Raw genomic sequence first — 18,193 nt, forward strand, 5'->3', positions numbered from 1 at the left:
GGTGCAGCCTCCTGGTGAGCCCTCAGGTGGGGAAGAGCGCAATGGACTCAAGACGGACAGGCACAGTGGCTAGAGAACAATACCCAGATGGTTTATGGTCTCTAACTCGCACCCTGGAGTGGGATTGAGGAGAGAATCCAGGAGCCACAACTGACCGGCCCTCAAACCAATGCTGCTTAAGCCTGACATAGCAGGGAAGCTGACCATAGGATTGCAAACCATCTTGATGATCTGAGAGATGGACAGGCAAGTCAAAATTTTCACCAGTTCTTGGGAATACTACTCTCTTTTCACAATGCCTGGGGTGAGTTTTATCCACCTGCTTTTGACCAAATATTTCTCTCTCTCAGTCACCAGGATGGCTGGGTAATGACACACTCTGCATTTGACAAGAAAAAGGGATGTAGACTTGGGTATCTGCAGTATACTGAAGGCACTGAATCACACTGTAAATTTGCTTTAGTAGTACAATACTAAATACTCAGTATGTTTATCTTTGAGGTAATAACGGTGAGCTCTCTGCACTCTTAACAAAGTTAATCATTTAACATCGTGTTGGCAAAGGGATCTAAGAAAAGTTAAGTAAATCTAGACTTATACAGCTGAAAAGATTAAACAGGAGCTGGTAACAGTGAACAAAGCAACTGCACATATTAGCCTTAAAGTGATACTATACAACTGTAGTATCAGGTAAGCTAGACCATTTAGAAGTTCTATTTTTGTAGTGTACTGTATTATTTTTTAACTTTGTAAATGCAAAGCCAGGGATAAGTGCTTAATCCAAATAAAAATATACAGACACAGACAGACAGAAAGAGAGAAAAATTAAATTTTCTCTTTTATTCTGAAGCTTCAAAATGAACATTCTTTCCTATAAAGCCTCAACTTTTAGTTATTACTTCTTTCTTCTGAACAAGATATTGAAATATCTTCACTTCAATAAAATTAGTGACAGGAGCCCTCTAGACATGTTACTCTAGATATCCCTGCAATTTCAAAATTGAAAAGACAAGAAAAGAAAAGAAAAGTTGTGAACTTTCTAATTGGTCAATAACTGTCTTCCAAGGCCATGCTGCAGAGTGTTAGGCCTGATGTCCCAGCCAAATTTCAGTTTGGATTATAATTACAATACTTCCCGTAATGTTTACCTAGCTCCTTCTGCAGTTTCAGGGAGATATAATAGTCTTTTACTGCACTAGACCTTGATATAATATTGCTGTGCTGTTCAGTAGCTGCTGCATGCAATCAAAGAGGGGGCTATTTATCAGTTGTGGATTAACTGATTTGTGAAGTGCACTGAGATCTTTTGAGACTAAAGTAGATATGTAAATGGAAGGTGATCTCTGCATCCGCAGACGATTTGATCCTAAGGAATTATGGGTGAAATCCTGGCTCCATTGAAGTCAATGGTAAAACTCCCTTGACTTCAATGGGGCCAGGATTTCACTTTATTCTTTCTGACAAGCACTGATTTGCCTAGGCCTGTGTTGTGAGGTACTCTTAGGATCATGGTCAGTCTAAGACACATGTTAGGACCACAGAGAATACTGCTACTGTAGTAGTAGTTATAGAGCTGCTCACAGGCTTGGAGAGCCCCATGACGATCCCCTGTAAGTTTGCAGGCCAGGGCCGCCCAGAGGATTCAGGGGGGCTGGGGCAAAGCGGGGGAGCTGCGGCGCTTGTACTCACCCGGCGGCGGTCTGGGTCTTTGGCGGCATTTCGACGGCAGGGGGCCCTTCAGTCGCTCCGCGTCTTTGGCAGCACTGAAGGGCCTCCTGCCACCGAAGACCCAGACCGCTGCCGGGCCAGGGCTCGCGGGGCCCCTGTGGGGCTTGGGGCAAATTGCCCCTCTTGCCCTCCCCCTCTGGGCGGCCCTGTTGCAGGCTGGGAGCTGGACTTGGGCTATATTGCACAAATAGCCATGATTCTCAATGTTGTCACATGTAATTTATCCCATATGTATCCACAAGGGAAAGCTGTGATTAATTTTTAAAATGAACAGACTTAACGATAGTTCTCCAAGTGCCAGTTGAAACTTTTGAAGTTCAAAAAAAAAAAAAGTTATAAATACCCTAAAAAGGAAAATACAGACTCCAAGCCCTCAAAGTGAGATTCTGTTAAAAATATAAATCAAGGAAATATTTACATTTTTATCCTACAGTTCTTATCCTAACAGATGAAGGACATAAAAGGAACGACTGCGTTTTGGCAACAACATTTAAAAACATTTGACTTCTAAAACAATGTATTTTGTCTTCATTTGCTTCTCTTAGAAGTTAATACTTGGAGGCTGAATTTACTACCTAATGAAGGTATAACGCAGATCTGTTGCTGGTATGAGACATTCTACAATTCTAAATCCATTACAGGCTCCTTTTGACAAATGGCTTTTAAGATCAACTTTTGTTTACTGCATGATTAGATAAATCTGCATCTACAGAAAATAAGCTAAAATACACACACACACAAAAAAAAAAAAAAAAAGCCAGAAAAATCACATTACAATATCAGAGCCACATAAGGAATTTTTATGTACTCTGGAGAAGGGCTTGACTTCTCATTTTATTGTACAATGTGTCATTCATGTTGCCTTATGGTAGAAAAATATGATCAAAAACGAAGGTTGTAAGCACGCTGATACTCCATTAAATGGGTCTACTAAAATCAGAAACTGGCTAACATTTATATCCAGTAGTTTTATTCCAAAATGTTAAAGAAACGGCTTTAGGCTACTGTTGCAGCATTGACATTCCTTCTAGAAGTGTCCAAAACTACCTGATGTAGAATATTAATATGCATCCCCCTAGCTTAAAACCTTTCGTCCAAGAATCTCAAAGCACTTTACAAAAGAGGGTAAATAATATTAGTCCAATTTTATAGCCAGAATAAACACTATGAGGCATATGACCCCACCCCTGCAAACCCTATGTTACATATTTAGTTTTACTTATACAAGTAGTCACATCACAATTAACGGGACTATTTGCATGAGTAAAATGCTATTCAAATGAATAAGTGTTTGCAGGCTCAATCCCCCTACACAAAGGCTATATTTAAGGCTGCGAGTCTGTCATGGAGGTCATGGAAGTCATGGATTCTGTGACTTTCCATGACCTCTGTGACTTCTGCAGCTGCTGGGCTGAGCCAGGCAGGCCCTGGGCCAGCAGCAGCAGTTTGGGTGTGTGGGAGGGGCCTCAGGGCTAGGGGGTTGGGGTGTGTAGGGAGGCACTTACCTCGGGGTGAGGGGCCCCCCAGCTCCCATTGGCATGGCCCTGCAGCTCCTAGGTAGCGGAGGAGCTGGGGGTGTGGGGAGGGGGAGCTCCGCATCACACGCTGCCCAAGCCCGCAGGCCCCGCCCCTGCAGCTCCCATTGTCTGCGGTTCCCAGCCAATGGGAGCTGCAGCAGCGGGTGCTTGTGGCGGGAGCAGTGCACCAAGCCCTCTGACCCCTCTGCCGCCTAGGAGCTACAGAGACACAGAGCCGGGTAGGGAACCCCTGCCAGGCCCGCCAACCATTCCGCCCCAGCAACGGTGGGGGTCCCAGCAGTGCGCCGCAGCCCTCCCCTCCCCCCCAGCAGCAGTGGGGGTCCTGGGCACGCTGCCCGGCCACCCCCCCACCAGCAGGGTCCCCCGGGCCACCTCCCCCAGCACCCGGGGCGCCCCCTGACCGCACTCCCCCCCGAGCACCCATGGTCCCCCACCCAAGCTTTAGTCACGAGTATTTTTAGTAAAAGTCATGGACAGGTCACGGGCAGTAAACAAAAATTCATAAACAAAAATTCATGGCCCGTGACCTGTCCATGTCTTTTACTAAAAATACCCATGACTAAAATGTAGCCTTAGCTATAATAACTGCTTTTATTTTAAGCTGCTTGTACTTGTTTATGGTTACGTGGTTTGACATGTTGCCGATCACGACGATAATTAAAGATAACTATTACTTCCTTTCTTCCTCCAAAATACAGTAAAGCCTGTAAATAAAGACAAGCTTTAGGGCCAGTAAGAAAGGTCCTTATTCGCAACCTGTCTTTTCAACTAGATCATTCAACTTTAATACTAAAACTGTCAGACTTAATTAAGACTTATGGGGCATAACCATTTCAACGCCATAAATCCATATTGCAGGAAAGTAACATGACTGTCTCAGTGAACATCTCTTTTCAAATAAACAATGTCTCTCTCTGAGATCTAATTTATGTTCTTTATATGGAACTTCATACTGTAAATAGCTTTGGTTCTCCTGCCATGAATAAACCAACTGCCAGGAAAGAATTTCATTCTGATGTTTTCTGGTTTATTTGACTATTTAAAATGGACTTTAATGCATATTCCAATGTCTACACTGCTATTCTACCCAAACCAACTGTAACTTTCTGAGATTATTCAAAATTCTGCAGAGCATTACACGTGTCTCCTATTCCCTTTAATCTTTGCCTTTTAAGGTCAGACTTACAGACTTTAAAGTACATACAGCTGTCCACACGCTCTCAGAGCCTTAAGTAGAATTATTGTTAAAAGAGGGTATATCAGCAAAGAGATCCTAAATTAAGCCCGATTCTCAAAAACACTTCTAAAGTCCAGCTCTGAGGGCTGGGTGATAAGCACTCTAGCCCGGTCCAGGAAAAGGCTTCTATACATGTTTAACTTTAAGCATGCGAATAGTCTCATTCATTTCAGTGGGATTACTCATGCGTTTAACTTTAAACACATGCTTAAGTCTTTCAGTGGATCAGGCCAAAATGCTCAGCACTTCTCAGGATCATGCTCTACTGGACAAGTAACCAAATCATAAAACCCACTGCAATTAGCACCATTGTTGTCATTTTCAACACAGAGATCAAAAACTTGACACGCATGTAGACTGAACTACTTACAGTGTATCCAAGTCTGGAGTCTCACGCTATTTGGTGTTTTTCTTAGTCTATAAAATTTTGCAGGTTTCGGTGGAGTTTTGTTTGTTTGTTTTAAAGCCCTAGTTCCTGGAGTCATGTGATTATGTGAGAATCTGAGGTTTCATTTTTAAAAAATGAACATTTCTAAACATTGTGGCTGCAGAGATAAGCTTGAAAAGGTGAACCTTAAGGGTTCAAAACCCAAAAGACAAATGAAAGGAACTTCAAATTTGTTATTTTTAAATCTTAAGATTTTTAAACCAGGCTCAGGATCATTTTGGTGTGGCGAAAACCTCTCATGCTACAGTCCATACTCAACCTGGTCTGTGGATAAACAGAAGTCTTCAGTCTACAGGCCTGCCAATCCACCACATTCAATTTATTGAAACACAATAATAAAATTAAAAAAAACTCTCCTCTTTTCAAATAAACATTTTTCTCTCTAATTTTTAAGTGGGTTCTGGAGGTCCCTTTTATGCAGTGGCCACCATCTTATCCTGAGGATTGAACCAAAGACCTCCAGAGCTAACACCATAAGCTGCTACGGCTTGTGTTTATGAGCTCTCCAACAAAGAGCTCACACAGACCCCTGCTGTGTGCAGATCAGTCCCAGAGGGCGGCACATAACAGACACCCGGGGGCTGCAGGCATCCAGGAGATTATTTTAAGAAAAACAGCCAAGTCACTGAACCTTTCTGTGCCTTATTACACCATCTGAAAAATGTGTTTAATAATGCTGCTTTGCACTTACATAGTATTTCCATCTGTAGATCTCAAATCACTTTACAAAGGTGCATATGCATTATCTTCCTCATTTCACAGTTGGTCTCACTAAGTATACAGATTTGAAGTAATTTGTATGAAAGGCACCGTGTTTTAATGAATATGCTTTGAGACTGAAATTATCAGCCAGTGGTTCTGTTCCCAGCTCTGCTACCCACTTTGATCCCAAACCTACACTGAGATTCACTGGGATGGACCCAGATAGAATCCAGCTGAAGTCAGTGGGACTCTGCAGGGGAATAGGAATCTGTACTAGAAAATCCCAATGCTGATTCAAGGCCTTTCTATGTAATGTTGAGCAAGTCAATTAAACTTCATTACTTTTCCCATCTGGAAAATGGGCCTTTGCACACTCCCCCAGGTCATTGTCACTGCCAGGCAGGAAGAATGACAATACACAAGTGATGTGGTTTTTTTAGGCTGCAACACTGTTAACTTAATGCCTCAGTAGTTATCCTGCAATAACTCATACAGTGCAGGTCACGATTCCTTAATAGTTTCCCCTGGTGGAGGGCTGTTGCCACCTCCCTCCCCTCCACAGAGGGTCCCAGCCTGTTACTGGGATCCCACCACCCACACAGGACTGGGGAAAAGGGGGTTATCTCCTCACTGTACCAGACATGAAGAGCCCCAACCCCATTCCCTAGCTTCTTTAGGGGATGCCTTCCCCCAAGTCCATTTCGAATTCTGGAATATGAGGAAACCGGGCCCACTGTGGAACAAGACCCTGCACTGGACACCTGTCACCAGGTGTCAGGACCCCAACAAGGCAGGGCCAAGGGTCAGAGCAGGGGAAACCTGAGGCTGGGAGTAGCCTCAAGTTTCATAGGGAGTTCATAGTCAGGACCACGCTAGGATTGATACCTAGGGTGAGAGTCCAAGTCAGGTTTCAGGGTCTGAGTCAGGATGTGAAATCCAAATCAAGCCAAGGTCAAGCCAGAAATTCAAGAGCAAGGAGTAGGAACGGTCATGTCAGCTACAGAATCATAGGACTGAAAGGGACCTCAAGAGGTCATCTAGACCGGTCCCCTGCACTCATGGCAGGACTAAGTATTATCTAGTCACACAGGTGTTTGCCTAACCTGCTCTCAAAAATCCCCAATGATGGAGATTCCACCACCTCCCTAAGCAATTTATTCCAGTGCTTACCCACCCTGACAGTTAGGAAGTTTTTCCTAAGGTCCAACCTAAACCACCTTGCTGCAATTTAAGACCATTGCTTCTTGTCCTATCCTCAGAGGTTGTCTGGACACTTTCTGGAATGCTCTTTGGGTTTCTATAGGGCAAGGAGCCAACCAGGAGCCATGGGGCTGCTGTCTGTCAACTCCTTGAGGCAGAACTTCCCCAGTCTATGTCCTCAGCAGGTTAAGGGAAGTGGAGCACTAGTTGCTCTACAAGCCTAGGTTCTAGACCCGTGAGGCCTTACACCAGCAAACAGCTTGTCTGACTCTCCACACCTCCAGCTGGGTTCCCAAATAGTTAACAATTCCCTTCCTGACAATCAGCCAAAAATACACCCGGCTCCCTGGTCAGAGAGGTGAACCCCATCACTCCCTGGATAACTCAGGTACCAAACATATTACTGTTAGTGGGTAACCACCAATTCCTACATAGTATTGTGAGGTAGTTTTCAGACTAATTTTCCAAGCCAAAGTTGGGGGTGAGGGAATGCTAAAATCTTAACTATGAAGAGGCTAACATCTCTGTATAATATAGTTTGTAGATTTTAAAGGGGCCCATTAGAAGGGACCATTAGATCATCTAGTCTGACCTGCTGCATAAAACAGGCCAAAGAATTTCACCCAGTTAGCCCTGTACTAAGCCCAATATCTTGTGTTTGACTGAAGCGTATCTTCCAAAAAGGCATCCTATCTTGATTTGAAGACATCAAGATAAGGAGAATACACCACTTCCATTGGTAGTTTGTTCCAACGGTTAATCATCTGCACTGTTAATATAGAGCAGTGGAGTCAAGATCTATGCCTGTGGGCCAAATCTTGTCCACTTGAGGTAGTTATAGTAAATGTGCATCTTCTGCAGAATATACACATGCAGCTTTTACACTGTGGCACTCACTATTTCTAGCATTCATAGGTGAAAATAGAGCAAGTCAAAATTCACCATATTTCCAGTTTTTGATGGAAAAAAGGGCTGAATTTTTCACATTTTTGAGAAAAAAAATCATCCATTTTGACCCGCTTTTGAGCCAGCTGAAAATTTACAAAATTTGAAATGTCAATGAAAAATATGAATTTTTCACAAAAATCTTCATGACAAATGTACCCATTTTTCAACAAGCCCCAGTTTCAAGTACTGTACATAAACCATTGCTAAGTCTCCTGCAGAGAGCCTGATACAATGGCTCATTGGGTTATTAATGTGAGAACATAATGATGGCAGTTTACACGTCAATGTTAGCTTGACATTGCTATTATTTTAGTAGATCGGATGGCGAAAGGTGTGGGAATGAAACCCATATGGTAGAAATAGGGAGTTGCTGCAGAAAGAGAAATGAAGAGAGACAGAAAGGAGGAGAAAAACCAAGGCAGAAGGGGAAAGGAGCAGAACTAAGGGTGGAAACAGCAATGGTCACAAAGATGAGCATATTTTCTCACTGAGTGTGGCTGATTGTGACAAGACGGTCCTTAACAGTAATAACTAAAACCTTCATTACTAAATAAAGGACATATTCTTGCCTTAATCTTTGTATAAACCTCCCACTGAGGTTAGCAGATGTTATGCTGTAGGCTAGGAACAGTATGTAGTCCTGAACTTATACTCAGCCCATGAACCATAACTAAAAATGCACATGGTCTTTATTTCTTTTAGAAATGGACTAATCATTGTCTTTCTTTGTCTAGCATTAAGCATTTCTATTTTACACACCTAAATGGACTATCAGGGATACACCCTTAAGTGGTGTTTTTCTAACGTCGATCTCTTTGCCTTTTTTATATTAATTATTATTTCTCTAATCCGCCTCCTGAAGTCGCCATAGAGGATCCTTCTCCTCTACCTGACACTCTCTTCCTTTACTCTATCCCTTTTCTCTTTATATCCATCTTCATTCCTTCAACAAAGAGATACATCAATGATTTTGACTCAAAAGAGTCACTGAGGGTAAAATTTTCAAAAGTGCCCAAGTCCCATTGAAAATCAAAGGAGCCTAGGCGCTTGTGAAAATTTTACCTTTAAGGTTTCTCTGATTCTCTTGTTTCAATTTTCTACCTATCTATGTTACTCTGTTCAAATTCATTAAAAAGAATTGAGACTTAATTTTTCTTTAAAAAGGGAACTTGGTCTTCTCCATGGAATGAGTTTAGCACCCATGGTGCAGATCAAAGAGGGAAAAATAGAAAATGCTGTTCTCTATAATGAAATCATTATTTTCCAATAGAAGAACTTTGCTATGGGTTCTGTTCACTTCCTAGACAGCGGGGCCTGATCCAAAGGCCAATGAAGTCAGAAGGAATCTTTCCAATTACTGCAATAAGCCTTGGATAAGGCCCTGTGTAGGTGATGTGCAGGGGCTTTACAGAAGTGAAATACATTTCCACAACTCAGAGCCAGAGTACTGAAGACTATGAGACTTGAATATCAGCTGCAGCCCCTCCTGGTGACTTCTTCGGTACGTTGTGGCCATTGGATCTATAAAGAAGCAGATCATTTTTCCCAATTAATACCCTCCATGCAGGCCCACATAGGAGTGGCCCAGGGGCCTCTTCCTATGGCACCCAAGGGGAGTAGAGGCCTCTTTGTGCAATTACACTGCCTGCAGACTTCCTCAAGCAGCCCCAATGTGGGACTTACGAGATTCAGAGAGTCTTTTGTTGAGGTTTTGCACTATAGCTGAATTTCACCGGAGAAGTGGATATCTTGCAATCTGTGGGCAGGTCTACACTTAAAATGCTGCAATGGCGCAAGCTGCACCGATGCAGCTGCACTACTGTAGCATTTTAATGAAGCTACACTAAACCAACAGGCGAGAACGTCTCCCATCGGCTTAGTTAATCCACTTCTGTGAAAGGTAGTAGCTATGTTGGCGAGAGAAGATCTCCCACCAACATAGTGCTGCCTACACTGGCGCTTGGGTCAGAATAACTACATCTCTCAGGGGTGTGGATTATTCACACCCATGAGTGATGTAGTTATACCGATGTAATTCTGTAGGGTAGACCAGGGCTGTGTACTTTAGTGCACTGAAACAATGAAGGACTTTCATTATATTGCACTATAACTGGATGTTAACTATATCCAAGTTCACTTTAAGAGATCATAGAATCATAGAATATCAGGGTTGGAAGGGACCTCAGGAGGTCATCTAGTCCAACCCCCTGCTCAAGGCAGGACCAATTCCCAACTAAATCATCCCAGACAGGGCTTTGTCAAGCCGGGCCTTAAAAACCTCCAAGGAAGGAGACTCCACCACCTCCCTAGGTAACGCATTCCAGTGCTTCACCACCCTCCTAGTGAAATAGTGTTTCCTAATATCCAACCTGGACCTCCCCCACTGCAACTTGAGACCATTGCTCCTTGTTCTGTCATCTGCCACCATTGAGAACAGCCGAGTTCCATCCTCTTTGGAACCCCCCTTCAGGTAGTTGAAGGCTGCTATCAAATCCCCCCTCATTCTTCTCTTCTGGAGACTAAACAATCCCAGTTCCCTCAGCCTCTCCTCATAAGTCATGTGCTCCAGACCCCTAATAATTTTTTTTACCCTCCGCTGGACTCTTTCTAATTTTTCCACATCCTTCTTGTAGTGTGGGGCCCAAAACTGGACACAGTACTCCAGATGAGGCCTCACCAATGTCGAATAAAGAGGAACGATCACGTCCCTCGATCTGCTGGCAATGCCCCTACTTATACAGCCCAAAATGCCGTTAGCCTTCTTGGCAACAATAGCACACTGTTGACTCATATCCAGCTTCTCGTCCACTGTGACCCCTAGGTCCCTTTCTGCAGAACTGCTACCTAGCCATTCGGTCCCTAGTCTGTAGCTGTGCATGGGATTCTTCCGTCCTAGGTGCAGGACTCTGCACTTGTCCTTGTTGAACTTCATCAGGTTTCTTTTGGCCCAATCCTCTAATTTGTCTAGGTCCCTCTGTATCCGATCCCTACCCTCTAGTGTATCTACCACGCCTCCTAGTTTAGTGTCATCGGCAAACTTGCTGAGAGTGCAGTCCACACCATCCTCCAGATCAATAATAAAGATATTAAACAAAACCGGCCCCAGGACCGACCCTTGGGGCACTCCGCTTGAAACTGGCTGCCAACTAGACATGGAGCCATTGATCACTACCCGTTGAGCCTGACGATCTAGCCAGCTTTCTATCCACCTTACAGTCCATTCATCCAGCCCATACTTCTTTAACTTGGCAGCAAGAATACTGTGGGAGACCGTATCAAAAGCTTTGCTAAAGTCAAGGAATAACACATCCACTGCTTTCCCCTCATCCACAGAGCCAGTTATCTCATCATAGAAGGCAATCAGGTTAGTCAGGCACGACTTCCCCTTGGTGAATCCATGCTGACTGTTCCTGATCACTTTCCTCTCCTCTAAGTGTTTCATAATTGATTCCTTGAGGACCTGCTCCATGATTTTTCCAGGGACTGAGGTGAGGCTGACTGGCCTGTAGTTCCCCGGATCCTCCTTCTTCCCTTTTTTAAAGATGGGCACTACATTAGCCTTTTTCCAGTCATCCGGGACCTCCCCCGATTGCCATGAGTTTTCAAAAATAATGGCTAATGGCTCTGCAATCTCATACGCCAACTCCTTTAGCACCCTCGGATGCAGCGCATCCAGCCCCATGGACTTGTGCACGTCCAGTTTTTCTAAATAGTCCCGAACCACTTCTTTCTCCACAGAGGGCTGGTCACCTTCTCCCCATATTGTGCTGCCCAGTGCAGCAGTCTGGGAGCTGACCTTGTTTGTGAAGACAGAGGCAAAAAAAGCATTGAGTACATTAGCTTTTTCCACATCCTCAGTCACTAGGTTGCCTCCCTCATTCAGTAAGGGGCCCACACTTTCCTTGACTCTCTTCTTGTTGCTAACATACCTGAAGAAACCCTTCTTGTTACTCTTAACATCTCTTGCTAGCTGCAACTCCAAGTGTGATTTGGCCTTCCTGATTTCATTCTTGCATGCCTGAGCAATATTTTTATACTCCTCCCTGTCATCTGTCCAATCTTCCACTTCTTGTAAGCTTCTTTTTTGCGTTTAAGATCAGCAAGGATTTCACTGTTTAGCCAAGCTGGTCGCCTGCCATATTTACTATTCTTTCTACACATCGGGATGGTTTGTTCCTGCAACCGCAATAAGGATTCTTTAAAATACAGCCAGCTCTCCTGGACCCCTTTGCCCTTCATCTTATTCTCCCAGGGGATTCTGCCCATCTGTTCCCTGAGGGAGTCAAAGTCTGCTTTTCTGAAGTCCAGGGTCCGTATTCTGCTGCTCTCCTTTCTTCCTTGTGTCAGGATCCTGAACTCGACCATCTCATAGTCACTGCCTCCCAGGTTCCCATCCACTTTTGCTTCCCCTACTAATTCTTCCCTGTTTGTGAGCAGCAGGTCAAGAAAAGCTCTGCCCCTAGTTGGTTCCTCCAGCACTTGCACCAGGAAATTGTCCCCTACACTTTCCAAAAAGATCTCCTCTGGAAACACATTGTTATTTTTTAACAGCTTTTAGGCTTTTTATACGACTACTACACGGCCACCGTACCACCCCCACCCCAAAAATAACCAAGCCAAAATTGTGATTCTCATTGATGGCTGTGATAACCATTACCAAGGTCAGAGCTGATAAATTGCAGATTTGATCCAATCTACAAGCTTCATATGCCTCCAGCAGATATAGATTTTTAATAGGAGGCTGAAATTTTATCTGAATGTAGTTAAAATAAATAAAACATATGAAATACAAGTGACTTATTCATATAGTATGTTCAAACGTCAATGTGGAGTAATGTGAACAGCATCACTAATGGTGAAGAGAAGAAATAAACAGCTGTCCTATGTCAATTTTGTACTTGGAATATAAAATATAATTTTAATAAAAGTTAATAATTTCCTTAACAGTTTAGATCAAACTTATTTTGACTCCCATTGGCTTCTATTTAAAAGCCAATGAGGAGAAAAAACAACTGGCTAAACATATCTTGCCTTATGAGATGATAATGCTGTATTCAGTTGGCAGACCAATTCAATAAGGTTTTTGTTTTGTTTTGTTTTTTAAATCAAAAAGCCAAATAACATTTTCTAATATGAATAAGCCAAGGATTTAAAAAAGAAAAGCCTTTTTAATGAAGAACAAATGGCATTTAAAACATAATAGCCTTGAGGCCTAATAGCAAATGTCAAGTTATTTATTTAAAAATATTTTTTTTAATAATCACAGTCACCATTATGTGTAAAGGGAACCATTTTTAATGAAATGGGTGCTACTTATACCAGCCTGACTCTCTGAAGACTACTGGCTGTTCTAATGGAAAATGAAAATACATATGCCTGGAAGCAATATAATAAACACAATAAAAATCAATGAAGGAAAGAGAAACTCTAGAACTTAATACTGTCAGTATCTTTGCTGTTCTTCACGCTTCATTGCAAAAAGTTCCATTGGTTATAAATTCACAGCTTGCACTTAAGCCCACAGACATCCACTACTTTTGCTTGCTGTCCTGACAGCCTTCATATTACCTCTCTCAATAGAACCAGTTAGAATGCAGGCAGCAGTTAATGTTTCTTTAGAATACACAAGATGTGCATACTAATGACAACCATAATTGAAATGATTACATCAAAATGGAGGTAGTATTGACCTCAGTGGCCAATAACTATTTCTTTTAAGATCAGTTTTATCATTGACAATTCTTTGTTATCTTTATCAGCCACAAGGATAAATATATTTGGTGACCCTTATTTAATAGTTATGTGAGGTTGCATACAGGGAAATTTTCAAAATTAAGTATGTGCAGTTGTACATATCACTCATTTGCACAAATGCAGTTTTCTCCACTTGGGTTTCCCCTGGTGTTACTTGCTGAGACTCTGAAGATGCTGGCAATGTGAGCTGTGCACCAAATCAAATATCGGTGCATGGCTAATTAGACACCTAACTGGCCAAGTACAAGTGCACATACTTAATTTACACACATCTTGTATTTGCAAATCTCTTAGGCAGGCATGATTACGGCCCTGATCCAGCAAAGCACATGAAAAAGTGCATAAGTGCTTTGCTGGATCGAAGTCCATGGGCAAGATCCTGTCAGGAGCCACTGATTTCAGTGGGGAAAGGATTTCACCCTGTGTACCCAACTGTGAAAATTTGGTCCTATACATACCACATACCTTCATGCTGCTCTGCCTGACATGTGGTTAAAAGAACAGGTTGGGTCTTTTAAAGCAGGCAGTTTCATGGGTAAAAAAGAAATTAGTATCACAGAGATTCCATCTAGTATGTTTTATTCACAATATGTATACAAGTCCTGTTCACCTTGAACAAGGACAGCAAACAGCAGCACCAAAGCTCCACAGAGATAATTCAGCCTTCAATTAAGCCCCTGTGTTCCCGGCCCTTCATCTGTTTCTCCTCTTTTTAACTCTTTACCCTCCTTCTAGCATTTCAGCTTGGCCAGACAACCACCTTAGCCCAAAACCTCCATTCCTGCTAATACACAGCCTATTTTTTCTCTTCACTGAGTATCTTTGGCCCTTTTGGAGTCCTCTAGTCTGAGATAACCAATACAAGAATGCACGCTCAACCCAGGTACCTTTAAGAGCTGCATTAGACATGCCTACTCCTGGGGGAATTCTGTGCCAAAATATTAAAAATTCTGTGCCAAAAAATTTAAAATTCTGCACACAATATTTTAAAACTCTGCATCTTTTATTTGTCAAAATAACACAATATAATCATGCCTGTTTCAATTATTTTGGTGATGTATTTAAACTACAATACAATGGATGGAGAATGGGAGTGGGAAGCATTGGAGGAAATCCCCAAACCCTCTTTGTCTAATAGTAATGTAACTAGGTTTGATCCGTTAGTTCTAGTTCTTAGTCAAATATATGCAGCCATATGCTCAGTACTACATCATAGGCAACTGAAGAGCAAGTGAGGGATGGGGAAATCAAACTCACAATTTATATTGGCTACTAACCATCTCAGAAAGGTCAATAGTAAACAGTTCATGAGCACATTTTTTTGATTTCAGTCCAAAAATTTAGACCAGTTCTAATCACTAAAGCACCATAAGCATTATAAGGCCATACTGTCATTTACAATAAGGCTCCATACACCACTCTGGCAATGAAAAGGAGAATTAAATCTTTTGGGGATTCACTAAGAACAGTGGGAACAATTGACTAAGCAGGCAGGCTGCTACATTCTGCTCTGCCTGAGGGACACAGCCTGCCCGAATAGACAGAGCCTGCCCCATGCCTACCTCCTCAGAAACACCCCAAAGCCCTGCCCCTCCATGTCAGGTGTGCCGCAATAGCGAGCGAGAGAGACAAAGTCTTGTTTGCTTGCACACTTAGGGCACGTCTTCACTACCCGCCGGATCAGCGGGTAGCGATCGATCTATTGGGGATCGACTTATCGCGTCTAGTGAAGACGCGATAAAATCGATCCCCGACGGCTCTGCCGTCGACTCCGGAAATCCACCGCGGCAAGAGGCAGAAGCGGAGTCGACGGCGGCGCGGCAGCGGTCAACTCGCCGCCGTCCTCACAGCCAGGTAAGTCGACCTAAAATACGCAACTTCAGCTACGCTATTCATGTAGCTGAAGTTGCGTATCTTAGGTCAACCCCCCCCCCGTAGTGTAGACCTAGCCTTAGCCCCACCCCCAGCAGTGACTGACATCTCCCCAGGCATGCACGCTCGCCCAGCCCCGCACCCATACCCCAGCGGTCATTTGCATCTCCACAGGCTGCTCTGGGTGCCCAAATCAATGTACCTGTGCTGCTGGGGAGGGGTGCATGACTGCTTTTGCGGCTTCCCTTTGTTTGACAGTCAAAAGTAATTTTTCTGTGAGGAAGCAAAGAAATCTGCAGGGGACATGAATTCTGCGTGTGCACAGTGGTGCAGAATTCCATCAGGAGTAATGAGCCAGCTATTATCGAATACTGTGAAGTAACTTTTGCTAGGTCTCCCTTAGTGTAATCATTTCTATGAAAAGTCAAGTTCTTTTATCTCAATAATTCAACAACATGCATTTCTTTACTACCTTTGCCAGAACCATACTGCTGTACATTAACATGATTTTGTTATTTTACTAAAGAAAGACACTATTTGGATGGGTTTGCCCAATCAATTGTGGTAAGCAACTGAATTTAAGAAGTTTAGCACCTGTGGTGTAAATCAATGGAGTTTAGATGGTGTCAAACTGGAGTAAGAGAGTGGAGACTCTAATTCCCGGTTCCTCAGAAAGCCAATCTCACCGCCAACAAAATATAATTATATATGGTACTCACCTCTGCAAAACTTTTCTTGATGAGTCACTTTTTAAAATAAGTATAAACCTGTACTTCAAGTATTTTTGAAATTCAAATGACAATCCACTAGGCTGCTCAGTGCACTTTTACAGACAAGCAAATGAATCTTTTCTTCTAATTACCTCCATTCTGTGATGTGGAATGCTAAAAATCAAGCAATTTCTGCATTAGAAAGGTGATTAAAATGCCCCATTTGGCACCAAATGCTACCATCATAAAAACAAACGAAGGAACCTAAAATGCATTTCCACTTTCTGAATATCCCCATGAAATCTAAAAGCCATGAATTTCAGATCAATGTGGATTCAGGAGTCTGGTCACTTTTTTGAAAATTTACATTATTCCGGTATGACAGCATCAAAATTGTTCAGAACATTATCAGACCGTCAATAGCTAGAAGATACTAAAATACTAGTTGGCCCATAAGGGGCCAGATTTTCAAAAGGGGTAATACACTCTTCACATACCTGACTGCTGTATTTGCAAAAACTGACCTGCATGCATACATACACCAATTTTGCTTGCACCCTTTTGAAAATCTTGCACAAACTAGCTATCTAGCAGAGGGATCCTTTGTAAACTCAGTAGTAAACTAAATGGCAGGCTTGTTCTTGGAACATCCATGTAGAGCACTAGACTGGTGTAAATATAAAAGGAGATAGAATGTCACTATCTCAATTATTTTGGTGACTGTGACATTCTCCTTGCAAAACAGTTCCATTCACTAAGTGATGTGCTTCCTGATAAAAAGCAATTAAAAACAATAAATTAAGTTAACTAAATGCAATACTAAAATATTGGGTTGCAACATTGCAATGGGTCTTTTTGCATAAGTCTAATTATATGAGGAATGACTTAGAGAATTGGGTCCTTTTTTTCTAATAGCCCAATTTCACTCCCATTGAAAACAAATGGGAACCCGTTGCCTAATAATGTAGAAAATTATAATTATCCTAATATACATGTTCTGTTTCTGTGATAAAAACCAAACTGTCCATTTAAAGTTAACCTATCACCCACCTTAAGACATAGGTTTGTAAATATCATTTATTTGTGTTAATGATTTTGAGCATAGTTTGCAGTTAGGAAATCTTTGTAAAGTGTTTATAATAAGTCAGCAATATTAAATTTATAATAAATAACATTTTTCTGAGTTAGGGCCAGTTAGATGATAGGAGACTCATTTTGGAGGGATCAGAGAGGGTTGCTAGATTTGAACATTAGTTCAATTTGTACATTTTGTTTATTAACAAATTTTGTATTTTCCCCCAAAATTCTGGATGGCAGGGGTTTTTGAAACTAAATCAAAATAAATAATTAGATAGAAAATTGGCAGCAAATCTCATGTTCTTTAATTAGAGGGCTGCCTCTTATGAAAGATTTGCCTTGCTTTGATGCAGCCACTACTTCTCGTGGAGACCTGGCCAATCTAATTTCAGAAAGAGCAGAACATGAGGTTTTTGGTGCCCTGTCATAACTATTAAGGGAAGGGTAACAGCTCTCTGTGTACAGAGACTCCAAATCCTTTTACCTGTAAAGGGTTAAGAAGCTCGGGTAACCTGGCTGACACCTGACCCCCAAGGACCAATAAGGAGACAAGATACTTTCAAATCTTGGGGGGGGGAAAGGCTTTTGTGTGTGCTCTTTGTTTTAAGGGGTGGTTCGCTCTTGGGACTGAGAGGGACCAGACATCAATCCAGGTTCTCCCCATCTTTCTAAACAAGTCTCTCCTATTTCAAACTAGTAAGTAAAAAGACAGCAAGGCGTCTTAGATTTACTTTGTTTTCTCAACTTGTAAATGTACCTTTTTACCAGAGTGTGTATCTTTGTTTGCTGTACTTTGAACCTAAGACAGAGGGGGGTCCTCTGAGCTCTTTAAGTTTGATTACCCTGTAAAGTATTCTCCATACTGATTTTACAGAGATGATTTTTACCTTTTTCTTTAATTAAAAGCCTTCTTTTTTAAGAACCAGATTGATTTCTCCTTGTTTTAAGATCCAAGGGGGTTTGGATCTGTATTCACCAG

The 18,193-nt window shown here is 42.2% G+C and overlaps 1 protein-coding gene across 2 annotated transcripts in view; it reads right to left on the minus strand.

Annotated features, from left to right (window-relative positions):
- The window catches only part of LOC112103624 (thiamin pyrophosphokinase 1-like), a 599,015-nt gene that overhangs the window by 427,195 nt on the left and 153,627 nt on the right, over window positions 1-18,193 (minus strand). The window lies entirely within an intron of this gene.

This window comes from Terrapene carolina, unplaced genomic scaffold, assembly GCF_002925995.2.
Source record: "Terrapene carolina triunguis isolate 2854851 unplaced genomic scaffold, T_m_triunguis-2.0 Scaffold179, whole genome shotgun sequence".
Taxonomy (NCBI): Eukaryota; Metazoa; Chordata; order Testudines; family Emydidae; genus Terrapene; species Terrapene triunguis.